This window comes from Columba livia, chromosome 16, assembly GCF_036013475.1.
Source record: "Columba livia isolate bColLiv1 breed racing homer chromosome 16, bColLiv1.pat.W.v2, whole genome shotgun sequence".
Lineage (NCBI taxonomy): Eukaryota > Metazoa > Chordata > Aves > Columbiformes > Columbidae > Columba > Columba livia.
Genome location: NC_088617.1, coordinates 8,055,712 through 8,069,662, shown reverse-complemented (window position 1 = coordinate 8,069,662; position 13,951 = coordinate 8,055,712). Strand labels below are relative to the sequence as shown.

Genomic DNA, 13,951 nt, shown 5'->3' with positions numbered 1-13,951 from the left:
ATCTCCAAACCCAGGTGACCCTACCACACACCTCCAAAGTGAAAGTGTGGTTCCAGTCCTGTCCAGTTGTGGGCACTGAAAAATCCAAGGATTTTATTCGGTTTTGTTTATGCGTATACAGATGTATGTAAATTTACACACAAACACACACATCCACAGGTGTTTGTGGGTGTGTTGGGGCACATGTCTCCAAACAACCTCAGCAGAAAACAGAGCACAACACTGAAGTTGACTGAATGCTGTGCAGTATGCATATTTGAAAGAAAAAATAGAGTAAAAGAAAGCGTTTTCCCAACTGATACAGCCTCCCCAAATGCCTTTGCCTTTACTCAAGGGACTTCTTAATACCATATTAGGATTTGTTGGTGAGTTGTAACCATTTCTGCATGAAGGCTATGGATGGACTCTGTGCTCCTGTACCATGGAGCTGCACCAGTGGTGCAATCAAGACCTTTCAGCCAGCTCAGATGCCAACAGGCAAGAGATTACCTGGGGTACAAGGAAAATCAGAGACCATCTGAGGGGCTTAAGGAGCTTCTCTGCTTTTAAACATGATAATGTTTTGCCAGAAGCAGCACCCTGTGCTTGTTATAAAGCACAGTTCAGCTACTGTATCTCGAAAAACCTCTTGCTGCTGCCACTTCACACCTCGTTCTCATATTGTGCAGGGTCACTATAGGAAGCAGAGATCCCTCAGACTTCTCGGGTCTCTGTAATTTCTCAAAAATCAGCAGAAAGGCAGATCTAATGGAGAGAGCACACACAGAAGGTCCAGACAAGGATTTTCTCATCAAGGGAACTGCCTGCTATGTTTCTGCAACATTCGCTGAAAATGTGAGTGTATTCTTCATAAATTAATGTTTAAAGAACATACAAGTCAGACATCAACCGCCTCTCATCCTAATGGAAAGAAGTCCCAAAAATCTGTGAATATTTGCTAATCACACCAGTGGAAAGGGCAACAACTCAATTAGCAAATCCATTAATTATTAACGCAGTATTTGTTTCTTCACTTTTCTAAGGAAATACAGCAAAACACTCAAATAAAAATCAAATTGCATGATAAAGGCAATCCCTGAGTGTGTATTTATTGACACCCACTTTTTAATTTGCATAGAGCTGCCACCTAGAAGAAATAAAGTCCTCGTCTGAATGTCATTTCAATAAAACCCACAGGATGTGCCGAGGGATCCTCATCCTGCTGGTTCCACTTCTTAACACCTGCTGGTGGTCACAGCAGCTTCATCTGCAGGATTCTTGGCTGGCTGCTTGATTGGGTTTTCAGAACTTGTCATCCCTGTGAGATGAGGATGGTCCCATCCTGCCATCACCATCTGTCTGAAGCTCCAAGACACGGTTGGCCATTCTTCTCCTTCTCACATCACAAATGTGTGCAAATCAGTCAATTTGCATCTTTTCTGCATTTCCCACATGAGTCCCACAGTGACAATCACTGCACGAACTGTCACTGAGAGGTGGGACCTGCCAAAAACACGTTGGAAGCTAAAGGGAGATTGCAGGTAGGAAAAATCATTGTCTTAATTTTGTGAGCAGACAGCTGAGGTGGGTAAACAAGGTCTACAATCTCACTCAAGTTTAAGAATTGAGCTTAATGCTAATTCATTTCTTGAATCCTAGCCCAGTGTCTTACCTGAAACCCATTTTCTGAGCTGTGGCTGTGAAGGGATAACTGAATAACTACCCTTTTGTTAACTTCATTATTTTGGATCCCATTCTGTTACCTTTCCCCAGCCAGGACAACATTTAGCTCTGCAATTCATCTCACTTAAGCCCCAGAAACTCCATGGAAAGAGCAAGTCACTAATCAACTTGTGAGCAGACAGAATCTGGCCTCTGGAAGGGGCTGGAATGAAAATGGGAAAGCAGAGGATCTCCAGGGAGTTTAAAGTGTCTGTCAAACACACACCAAAGCTCCAGTTAAGTGGGCTGTGGGTAGTTTAATCGAATGGCATTATCCCAAAGTGAATTCATTTGATAGTGTATAATGTTAATGAACCTCGGCTGCTCTTGCTGAAAATAGAGTATGAATGTGCATTATTTTGAGTGCACACATTAGCCACTGCTAGTTCCTTAATGAGTTTTTCAAAGACTGTGTCTGAATGGAAAGGTTATGGAATAATAATTGATAATGGACTCTTATTTTATTTGGTACTACTTCCTAATTTAGGGGACATTAAAAGAATGGTAAAGAGAGATGATTTCTTTTCATCAGAGGTATTCACATTGTGGGAAAAACGAAGTATGTATGTTTTACACAAATTATTTGAAACTCTCAGATCCAGACAAGCTCAGCTTTGACAGAACTTCCTTTTCAAGGGACAATTTGCCTGCCAAAAAAGGAGTGTATTTTTCATGCAACTTTTGGAACCTGCCAGCTTTGCTGTAATCAACTTGACTGATGCTCCAGTTCTCTGTAAAGAGCAGATCTGCATCTCAGCTGCTTCAGATGCAAGGACAAAGGAAACAGTGACATTCCAAGAACTGAAAGCCATCAAGGCACTGGCAAATGCATTGATGTCCAAGAAAAGAAATGGATCTGAAGCTACAGGGCAGGCTTTAATGGAGAAAGGGGGCTGATTGATGGAAACACAAAAAAGGCCATGGTCTTAGGCAAAGACAGTGTCAGATTTCCTGTAGCAAATGGAAACAGCTCATAAAAGAGGTTTTTCTACCAGCAAAGACCTTTGCACTTTTTAAAACCAGATTGTGTAGCAGCACTCACAAAAGCAGAGACAATTATCCACCTGAAACAGCAGAACACAACGTACCATGGAGCATCTCCTGACAAAGGGACTGAAAGATGCACCTTTTCTTACCTGTTTTCTAATAGAAAACCCCATAATGTCCTTTATAACCAAAGCAAGGGAGAAATCACCCTTCCTCTGAGGAGGGTGAACCATGAATTCCCCCACCACCTTTCTCCTGCCCCTTGCTGAACACTGTGTTGCTTTAGGGTTTGCTGAGGATGGAGCAAGAAGCACTGAGCACTGAGCAAGCACTCAAGATATACAGCCAACATTTGAGGGTGGAAACCAAGAGAAAAATCTGAATATGGGCTGTGATGAGGTGGTCTGGAGTTCGGGGCTGGGTGTGCAATGGGGTCTCTCCATGTACAGCAGGAAAGCTGGACTATCTCAGTCCTTTTCAAAACCAGTTTCACTATGAGAGTTCAGGACGTCGATGCACATATACTGTCCTTAATCTAGTTTGTAGTGGTGGAACAAGTCAGATTAATATTTTTGAAAATATTTTTTGATGTTTAAAAACACCCCTGACAATTTCCAGGCTGTGTCTCTGTCTCACGAAAAGTTGGATAGTACCGTATTAAACAACACAACGATCATCAACTTCCACTGATATGGTTTATGGCTTGATAATAGATGACCTAATAAAATGGTAGTAGCCACTTCTGTTTGAACCTTGTTTCTGCATCAGAGATCCCGGAGAAATCGTGCTGGAAATATGTGAAATTCAGGCCCATTCCCTCTGATACATTATAGCTGTGCTGTTCCCATCCCTTTCCTTCACTCTCATATATAACCTCTTTCACTTTCACTCCTTTTGCTATCAATTCCTTAGTATGAACTTTCGATGAAGCAAACTGTGTTTGGACCGAACACATATGAAAAATGTAAATTTCTATGTTTATTCCACATAATTATGCCTCAACATAGTAAGGTTTGATTTCACTAGTAAGGGATCCATTTGCACACAGGCACTCTCTGTACCTTTGCTGTTTTCCTTTGCTTTATAAAATATAAACACCACAGTCTCTATGTTGTTGTGCATTTCATTGTATCTCATTTCCATACTTCAGGTTTGCTAGTAAGTCATACTCTGTGATTTATAACAATGAAATGAGACTAATCTGTCAGCTCTGTCACTGAAAAACTGACATGTTATAATGTCTAGGGAATTGCCCCTAATCAGACAATTAGTTAAATTGCAGTGTATTTGATTATTGGTAAACTTACCAGACACTGAAGCACAGAGCAGTCAAAACCCCTTCAGAAATCATTTTTGCTTGGAAAGCTGTTTTCTTGTGTCAGGATAACATTTGCCATGTTGAAACTTCTCACCCTGGATTAGCGGAGTCTTTAATGTGCACAAGGATTACTGTATTATTTGCAAACTTATTCACCAAATTCTGATGCCACGATTAATCAGAGCGGTATTTTCCTGAAAGTCTGGGATATAAATTAAACCCTGAGGGAGACTAATATCATTCCAGGCTGTTCTGAAGATCATGGGGGGACAGTGAAGCTTAATTAGATGCTCTTTCATTTCAACCAGAAATTTAATTTATTGGAACACTAGAACCAATCTTTAACAAAGTCTTTATACTAACTGCTCTTTTGCTCCTGTGGAGGACCCCAAAGAATCTGCTTTTTCCACCAAAAACATTTCTGATCAGGTCCTGCTCACAATCATGCCCCCCCAAACATACTTAAAGAAGGGAGGGGATGCATGGTATTGAACACAAGAGACAAACATCTGCAGCTGTATCTGTCAGCCAGATGCAGAGCATCCTGAGATGCTCCAGCTACTCCAGAGTTTAAAGATGAACCAGGGACACCTGAAACTGCAAAGAGGGAGAGTGAAACTACCAGATTTAAGCACAAAGATGCCTCTCGCAGCCTCACAGGCTTGCTTGCATGGTTAGAAAAGCCTTTTTATCAGCTGACAGAAAGCACCCGTAGTACTGCAGAGGGAAGCTCATGAGCCTTTCACTCCTAATTCGGGGATTTAAGAGAAGAGAGGAGAAGAAAAGTTTGAAACAGGAGATAGAACAAAAATCCTTTCTTAAATTCAAGTGATTCATAGAAAAAATTTTATCAAGGTTTTTCCTGCTGTCAAGTAAAATACTACCATATCAGACAGAAGACGGATGCTTACTCCCCAAGTGTAAGGACTGAGAATTGAGAGACACAGATTTAGTACTTGTTCATACCTGGCTACAGAAGCTGCACTTTTTTTGACTTATTTTGCCACACAATAGAGAATTACTGACATAGAAAAAGTAGATTTGCCCCAAATCCTCTTTGAGGGTGACCATGGTGGACCATCTCTGGTACTTGATGCATGCCTGGTTCTGGGTTGCTGTCCCAGAGGCATAACAGGATTTAGCACCTAAAAGTTGAAGCCAGACACTGCAATAGAGTAAATAAGATCTTATCTTCAGATCAATACTGGGTGTCTTCCTGGCCATCTATCAGACAAACAAAAATAGGTCAAAAGCCAGGTAAATAGGTGAAATTTTGCATTTGTGATACACTTGGCAGCAAAACTATAGGATTTGATGTCCCTTCTGGCTTTAAGCTCAATAGGGTTTTACTGCAGTACTATGACTACAAAGCAGTCCCTGGTCAGAGCTTTTATATTATTTCATGTAATACCATGGTAGTGCCCAAAGGACAATTTTCTTGACAGAGGATTTCAGTCCCTCAGGATACTGCCTTTTAGTCCCCTCAGCAGTATTTCTTTTCTAGAAAGCAAATTCCATTTTCTAAAAGCGAACCTTTCTTTGGTGTGCAACACTGAGGAGGAAGGAAACATCTGGAAATTTCATTTAACAGATTTAAAAAGTAAGACTGCTTTTTTGGGGCTGCATGTTCCTACTGGAACACCTCCAGCTCCTTACTCCAGGCTCTTTTTGTCTCCTCAGGGGAAACATTATAGCAGTACTGATGTCCTGATGGATTAGACAATTTCTTAATAATTAATGACAGTTTCCCTGTGCAGCTTGGTCAGCATCCCACTAAATAGCACAAAACAAATAACATAACAACAAAATATTTAACTGTTAGGTAACGCAGCGCAAGAGCTCTGAGTTTTCTTTAATTTTGTCATGCACCTTCCAGTTCCTCCTGTAGGAAGCCTGTTTGGGATTGCATTTCTTAAAACAGGTCATTAAAGACCCTCAGGAAAGTGAACTCAAGATTTTTCTCTCAATAATATCCCCTGAAGTGCTGTATTTTATGCTCTTTGAGGGCAATATACTGTAACAACTCTGCAGAGGCTTCATCCCTGCACTGTGGTACCCACCCAAGGGAAGAGCTGAGCATCTCCAGAGGACAAAAGTCTAACCTAAGTTACCCTGTGGAAAAACCTCTCCATTTCTCTCAGCTGAGTAAACAGAGACTAAAAGTGTATCCCCAGCCTGTGAAAGGCAAAGTGCCGTCATCCTGCCCATGCTGAGCTCAGGCCGCAGTTCCTCATCTCCTTCAGCAGCATCAGGGACCAACACGCAGACAAAGAGGCGTAATGTTGCCATCAGAGAAGTGCTACCTTACTAGATTATTAAGTGCTGCTGCTCTCCTGAATGCTCCCGAGAAATTATTACATGAAGAAATAATAAGTTATACTTTATACATACATATATACACACTTTATATATATAAGGATAAAATATTAGGAAAAATTTTCAGAAGCATTTGGTATCAGTTCCCGTGGACTTTGGTTATACAATTTAACTCATGTATTTAATTATTTGAAAACATTATTCCATTCTTTACCATGCAGAACACTAGCCATGTGGGATAACCAAGCACAGAGAAATACGGATCTGTTACTTACTGCAAAAGAAGACCAAATTATAGATGAAATGGGAAAAGGTTGAAATATTTCATGGCTGCTTTGCTATACCTTCACAAAAAAAAAAAAAAAAAAGGTGGAAACCAGGTATGTAGTCTCCACTTTTTTCACACAGAGAAGTGCAGGCCACAAGGCCACACACACATTAAATACTGTGTAATTATGGTGGGTAATTGAGTTTGGCAGGACTTGCAGAAGTCTCTCCTACAGTGTTTACAGAAATGTTGAGATTTAAATATCTAACCATAGGTTATCTTATGTTCTCCTACAGTCTTTCCTGAGTATATGCTACATAATAGAAGCAGACGAAAATTACAACTATTGAAGTCATCATACCCATTTACCTACTGAGCGGGGTAAACACATTAAAAAAATAAAAATAGTTGGATTTGGAAATATTTTTTTCTGTTGGATCTTACAGCCTCATTCATTACTTGCAAAAATAAATCAGTATTGGGATGTTTCAGCAGAAATCAAGAGTCGTCTAAACCTGGGAACAAATTCTGTACAGACTGAAAATTTCTGTTACCCCCGAGAGGCATGTGATTGAAAACCAGCAGAGATTTGAGGCAGAGCTCAAGTCAGAGTGCACATAAACTTCTTATGTTGTGATCAAGTCCAGCCCCAGTTTAGAATTAAGGTCATAAAATGCTAAAATTATGTAATCAGAAATGACTGCAGCAGATAATTTATCAAGTTGTTAGGGAAGGAGGGCTGTTCCTGCTAAATTGGACATGCTTTTGTTTTAAATATTCTCCAAAGAGAACTAAGGGGTCTCTGAATGGGAGGAGAGAGCAACAACCAAAAATTGAAGCTGCTAATGAAAAATAAGAGGCTGAATCCTTAAGTATGGCTTAAATACTGCTGTTCTGCACAAAGTAAAACACCAGCAAATGTAACTTGTCTTCTATGTGTGAGAATATTCACCCAGAGCCAGGGCAGACCCGGTGACACCCAGTGCCATGACAGCTGTAAGGACATGGGCAAAGCAACATCTGGAAACACATTCTAGTAACATTAAGGCTGCCTTTTTTGCCTCTAAATAGATTTTCCAGTTCTCTTGTATCACAAGTGCCTACATGGCCATCTCACGAATTAGTAAATGTGATCACTGAACAGAAAATAGGAATTTCAGGCTATTGTTACAGCAAAAAGTGGTGCCACCAGCTTTCTGAAAGCTTTGGGATGCCATAAGCTTAGTAGTAATTTGATTAAGTTGTAAGTGGAAGTGCTACTTACAAAAATCTCCCTGCAGCTGTAGCTCCAAATAGTACTCGGTCACCTGCAGGTATTCTAATTTACGAGAATTACAGAATTTCTCAATCAAAACCAGAATTCCTTGTTCTCCAAGCAATACTCTGACTGACAATCTTCAGACACAGGAGACAGAGAAGAGGCAGATTGCTCTGTGGATGGATGAATGGAGGATGGAGGGAGGGAGGGAGGATGAATGGAGGATGGAGGGAGGGAGAGAGGATGGATGGAGGGAAGATGGATGGATGGATGGATGGATGGATGGATGGATGGAGCTGAACTGTTGCACACACCACCAGGGATAGGTCCCATTTGTGGCTGTCTCTGTAAATAGGCTTGATCTGGCTTTAAACCACTCCAGTACCATGAGCAGCACAGAGCTCAATGTGGGCTGGAAAACTCCCTGTGGAAATTAAGCACTCATTGCAGCTGTCAAGTATATTATATATTGGGGCAATGCCTCCAATTACTCCTGATTCAGGTAGTTAAAAAGCAATCTGGGTAGAACTGTGTGACCTGACAATTTTCATAGACTAAATATAATTGGAGGCATAATTAGGAAAAGATGCCAGCTGGTAGGTATGATTTAAACACAGGTATCCCTTCAACACATTCTGTGTAAGAAGAGGGGAGTTCATCAGTTCTTTAGCCTCCTTCACACTTGCTGTTTGCTCTCGATTACTCGTTCCTCTACTCCAGTTTGTCCAGTAGTTAACTGTAGTTAACTAAATTAATGGGTTCTGGAGACTGTCCTGAGCATATTCCTGTTCTGGGGATGAATCCTGGTTAGTAGATGCCATCTCGGGATAGAAGAGGAGATGAAGCACTGAAGTAAAATAACATTGCTCCAGCTTCTGCAATTTGTTGTAGCCTTCATGTAACTGCCGTGCACTGTCTTTGGGCAGTTGCCAGCACAGTGTTGTCAGTAGCTTTGCCTTGATTGATGGTTCTTGTGCTCTGCCTTCTGGGGCAGGAGATTCAGGGACACATGCCCAGCACTTGCTAAAGGGGTTAATTCACATCATTTAACAGCTTTGCCCTTGGCTGACTCAGAAGTGATGCTGAGAGGTTCGTAATACAGCTCTGCTCAGCCACCCCAACCCCAAATGATGCCAGTTGTGGGAAAGGTTTGAAATTTGGGCCACAGGTTACAGCTGGGGTGACATTCCCAGGTGAGAGAGCCCTGCGGCACAACCTGGAGGAGCGGGGAGAGGTGGAAAGTTTCCATCACTGTTCACCAGGCAGAAAAATCACAGCCAGCAAGATGCAGATGACAAAGACGTGCCGCGTTCCCATGTTCAGTAGAATACCTGCTTCATAATTAAAGACTTTCAGAGCATGAAGTGTTGCACGGTGGGTTTTATAGCAGTCTATAAGGAAGCAGAAGGGCACTGTTTGTACTCCGAGATCATCTGGGAAGCCTGTAGTTAGACAGAAAAGTTGTTTAACTGTTTCCATCACCAAATGTCTCTGCCCTGAGGAGCTCACCTACAAAATCAAAGCACTTACAGGACACAGCGTGGAGTAACAGCTGGGATGAAGGAAACTGGATGCTCCCAGGATATTCATAAAGATGTTGTTCCACAAGCAATGAAGCCCAGTAGCCTGCAAACTGGTGTTTTACGGCTGGATTCTCTAGTATTTATTAAGGCACGTTTTTTTTTTTGTCTGAAGTCTTCCCCAATTATTGCAATATTATTAATGACTCTTTCTTGTGTGTCTTCTCTGGTGTCTCCTCAGGGCTGTGCACCCATTTCTCTCAATGAGAACATTAACAAAGCCCCTCCTCTTCACCAGGTTTCCTGCTGCTAATAGGTTTTTCAGACATTTATTTCTTTGGGAACTCTTCCTGTCCTGTGAAATGAACCCAAAACTTACCATCTGGGACAGAAACTCAGAGTCTGTTAAGATAAAAATGCCTATGGAAAATGAGTTAAAAGGTGAAACCAGTGAAATATCTCTGATCCACTGAAAATCAGCCTTTCTTTCCTCCTTTTTGGGACACCTAAGTATTTCAAGTGGCTTGCTGTAATATCTGGCTTTATCCATCCTGTTTCTTTCAGTAACTGAAGACTATAAGCCCTTGGGATCACAGGCTGTTTTTATAAGAAACATCTACAAATGCCTGATGGAAAGGGATTCTTCCTGAATTTTCTGGCTAACATGATAGCCATATGAAGAAGAAAAATACCTGGACATTGAACCAAAATCCATGTCTTTTCAGTCAAAGGGGAAGGCAAAAGATCATTCTGAGCGTAGCTGGGGCAGAATAAAATTAGTACTTAAGACCTTTTAATTTTTAAATTAATAAAACCTCTCTTTTCTATTCCCCTCCTCTTTTAAAAAATAAAATCACTTAAAGTTTTTGGAAAGTTTCACTTCTTTGGGGTTTTTGAAGTTTGTCATAGGTTGTGTTTGTTTTCCCCAGAAAAACCTGTCAGAGTGGGCAGGTAGAATAAACCCTGACAGAAGGCAAAATGGAATGGAGTTTAGGACAAGCAAAGGGAAGTATAAAGGAAAATCCATCCTGAGAACATTCGTGCTCCTGTTTTCATTGGTAACATAACAATTTGGGGCTCAGACATAGAATAGGCCTGCTGACTACCTGTGCTGGTATTCAATTTGCAGAAATCGTATAATAATGTGAGTTAATCTAGCCCCAGCAAAGGCAAGGTAAATATATTCAAATCTATCTAAAAACTACTACATAATGAGATCAATATATCATTAATTCAGGGAGAAACTTAAGAACTGTTTTGATTACTGAAGAGTTGCTCTTGACACACCCCACTGAGAGCCGCATGTGATGTTAAAACAGTTGAAAATATCTTTTTAAAGCTGCTGGAGGAATCCTTTGTGTTTTGTAACATAAAAATCACACCTTGAGTGAACTTGGGAAGTCCCTGACAAAACCACAAAACCTTATTCTCCTTTCATTTTTACCAGCAGAATTATAGCTTATACTGATAAAAGAGATGAGAACAAATAAACCCAGGTTGTGCACTAATGCTCTCAGAAGGCTCATTAAACTAATTAGGGTTTGTTCCCAGGGGCTCAAGTCCAGTCTCCCTCCTGCCTCCACACCAGCACATCCAAGGTCAGCAGAGTCGGTTTTACCCACCCCAAGACAACACTAAGATAAGTCCAAAGGAAAAATCCAGTGTAACTGAAATGAAGCACCACAGGAGTTTTAATACTACAAGAATTGTAATGTATGTGACTCAGTGGAACCATATTTCCTCTGAAAGGGTTTCTCACAGGAAGCCAAATCACTTTCCTTCATTCAACCCAGACTAGTCAAATTTGCATTTGCAAAATGAACACCAATTTCTTCATGACTGTTCGCTCCTCCAGGAGAGATTTGCTATGTTATGTCCCATTTCCATCACGTGCACAAATTCCCCAGCCAGGACTATGGCTGTTTAGTTACCACAATCTTGTGCATACAGGTCAGTTCCATATCTAATGAAGAAAGAGCAGATATTAATATATTATAAACTTTAAACATGCAAACCTGGGATGCAAATATGAATATTAGTCTGCAATTCATGATCTGTCTCTACCAGTAATTTTAATGCAAATAAAGAAAAGCGACCTACTTTAGCACATCAGCTCTTCCCTGATACCGAAGGTTCTTGCAAGATTCTCTTTTTGCTCCAGGTTAGAGTTTAATCTTTGTTACCCAGGTGTGACTGTGGATCTGCTTAAGTGACTTCAGCAGCTATTGCATTGATCCCAATAAGTAGATTTGGACTGGACTGACTCGCCCAATATGTCATAGTGGATTTGTGACAGAGATGAAAAGAAAATCCATGAGTCCTGATGCACTCCCTGCTGTTCTCCTCCTTACACAACACTTCGTTACATAAAACTGCTTTCTGGGGAAAAAAAAAAGGCAGGGGGGAGAGATGGAAAAAAAATAACATCTTTTTGGTTGTAAGCCAGTTTTCTGTATCAACATGGCAGTTGCCTGTGAAGTGAAGCAAGATTTCCTTATAGCACCATGTGACAAGGCTAATCAAAATAAACATCCAAAAAATAAAGAAATTAAGGGTGAGGTAGCAGACTGTGGGGAGAGCAGATGGTTATTTAAAATAACAGCAAATTTTGCATGCTGACTGCAACCATAGCTCTTGTCACAAAACATAGTTGTTAATGGCAAAAGAGAAGGCAGGAACATCATCAGGGTATTTTGTGGGGTTGGTGAAAGCAGAAAGATTAAAAATATATGGGGAAGAGGTTGTTCTCAGCTCTCCACAAAACCTACCCCAAATATCACTGGCACTAGAGCAGAGGCAGGGGACACAGAAATGCAGTAGGTGGAAAGAACATCATATTGGTCAAATTTGTCATACAATATAAAAGGTGTCTCACAAGCCCAGGGATCAGACACTGAGCTAAAGGAGAATCTTTTGTCTACCCAGAAAAACAAACAAAAAACCAACCAACCAAACAAACAAAAACCACAACACACACACACAAAAAAAAACCACGAAACCTGTCATTTACAGTAGTTTAAAGCCCAGAAAAGCAGTTCTAGGCCCTGAGAAAGGACCTGGGAAACCAGGGCTGCACCAACGGCTCCGCTCAAGCCGTGATTCAACCTCATCCCCATGCACAAATCCACAGCTTGAGTTCAAAGTCCTGGGTTTAGCCATGGGTTTTACTCATCCTGTCATTTTTCTCTGCTAACTGTGAATTCATTGCCGACCCTCTGGCAGAGAGCACCAGCAGGTTGGATTTGTGTCACCGCCCTGTGCCCAGGTTCCAGCCATCCCAAGAGGGTCAGCCAAGCAATGGTATCAACCCAGTAAAAGACATATATGCTTTTAGAAGTGCACAGAAATACCTGTTTCCTTCTAAGCCACTAACTCTAAACTGCTCTTTACTGTGAATCCCCCTTTAAGACTGAATAATAAAAATAATAATCAGAAATTGTAGACAAATTGCTTCCTCTCTACAGTTAAAACTTTCAGAAATGAGCTGTCAGCACATTGAAAGAATGGAAAAAGCAGCCGGCTCTGCTCTGCACTATTAAGTGTTTTTAGCACACCAGACACTTTAGGATCTTGGCACAGTGAGCAATAAATGCAGAAGAAGCATCTTTTCTGTCTCCTGCAGAGGACGGGGAAGTAGAGGGAAGTATTCTAAAGTCTCAAAAGCTGGAGATGACAGTGCCATAGAGGATGCAGCTGGAGGCTTTTTCCGAGGACAACAGGTTTCCATGGAGTTCCAACCGCACATCGGCTGCTGGTTTGTTGGTCGGAGTGGTACCCACCCCATTCTGGCCGTCTGGATGCGGGAAATCCTGCCAAGCGTGTGGATGTTTTAGAGATGGAGACACAGCAACACAGCCCTTTCCCCAACACCTGCGCACCGTGTCTATCAGAAAGGTGGAAATGGCCAGTTTGGATCACTCTCAAAGTCCGTTTACTCCTCTCGCCTCCTCTGACAGTGGCAGCACCAGATGCTTTGGGTGCAAGTGAAAAGAATCCCTCAGGTACCACAAGCTGGGCAGCGTCCCTCCAATCTGGGAAGGCATCATCTGCCTTCATATCTTCATTCTCCTACCCTTCCAGCTGGCTTTCTGCCCTGTCTAATATGTTTGTGAGTTCCATGACTGTAAGAAAGCTTTTCTAGGAGCTATTTCACTCCTCCAGCAAAGCTTTCTATTGAATGGCAGCTTCAGATTTGTTGCATCAGGCTTCTCCTCACTCAGATACATCTCACTTCTAGTCTCGTACAACTTCCTAATTTAAAATACATTTACCAGTTATCTCAGCATCAGAAAGGACAGAGGCCAAGGCTTATTGCCTGCCTAGAGACACAGAAATATTCACTTGTCTATCCTGATAAACTGCTGCATCTGAATAGCAAACAAAATTAAAGCATTTTTCTAATTAGTTCCTCCTTGCAAAAATCAACTGTATGGATGCTCGCAGTATTTAAGAACATGGTCTGCTCAAAGGTGTTTTCTGAAGAGAAATAAGTTTTGTTGAGAGTCTCAGTTCCTGGTGACTGGACTTTATACAAGATCCTTCTGCAGCATTATCTACATAAATTACAGCTTTAAACTCCCTCA

At 41.3% G+C, this 13,951-nt stretch overlaps 1 long non-coding RNA gene across 1 annotated transcript; it reads right to left on the bottom strand.

Moving 5' to 3' along the window:
• Window positions 1–1,063: 1,063 nt before the first annotated feature.
• Window positions 1,064–11,706, bottom strand: LOC135575583 (uncharacterized). The gene is made up of 2 exons (XR_010466590.1): window positions 11,469–11,706; window positions 1,064–9,290 (listed from the first exon to the last, which is right to left on the bottom strand). It is a non-coding gene; the product is annotated as an uncharacterized LOC135575583 (long non-coding RNA).
• Window positions 11,707–13,951: the final 2,245 nt, after the last annotated feature.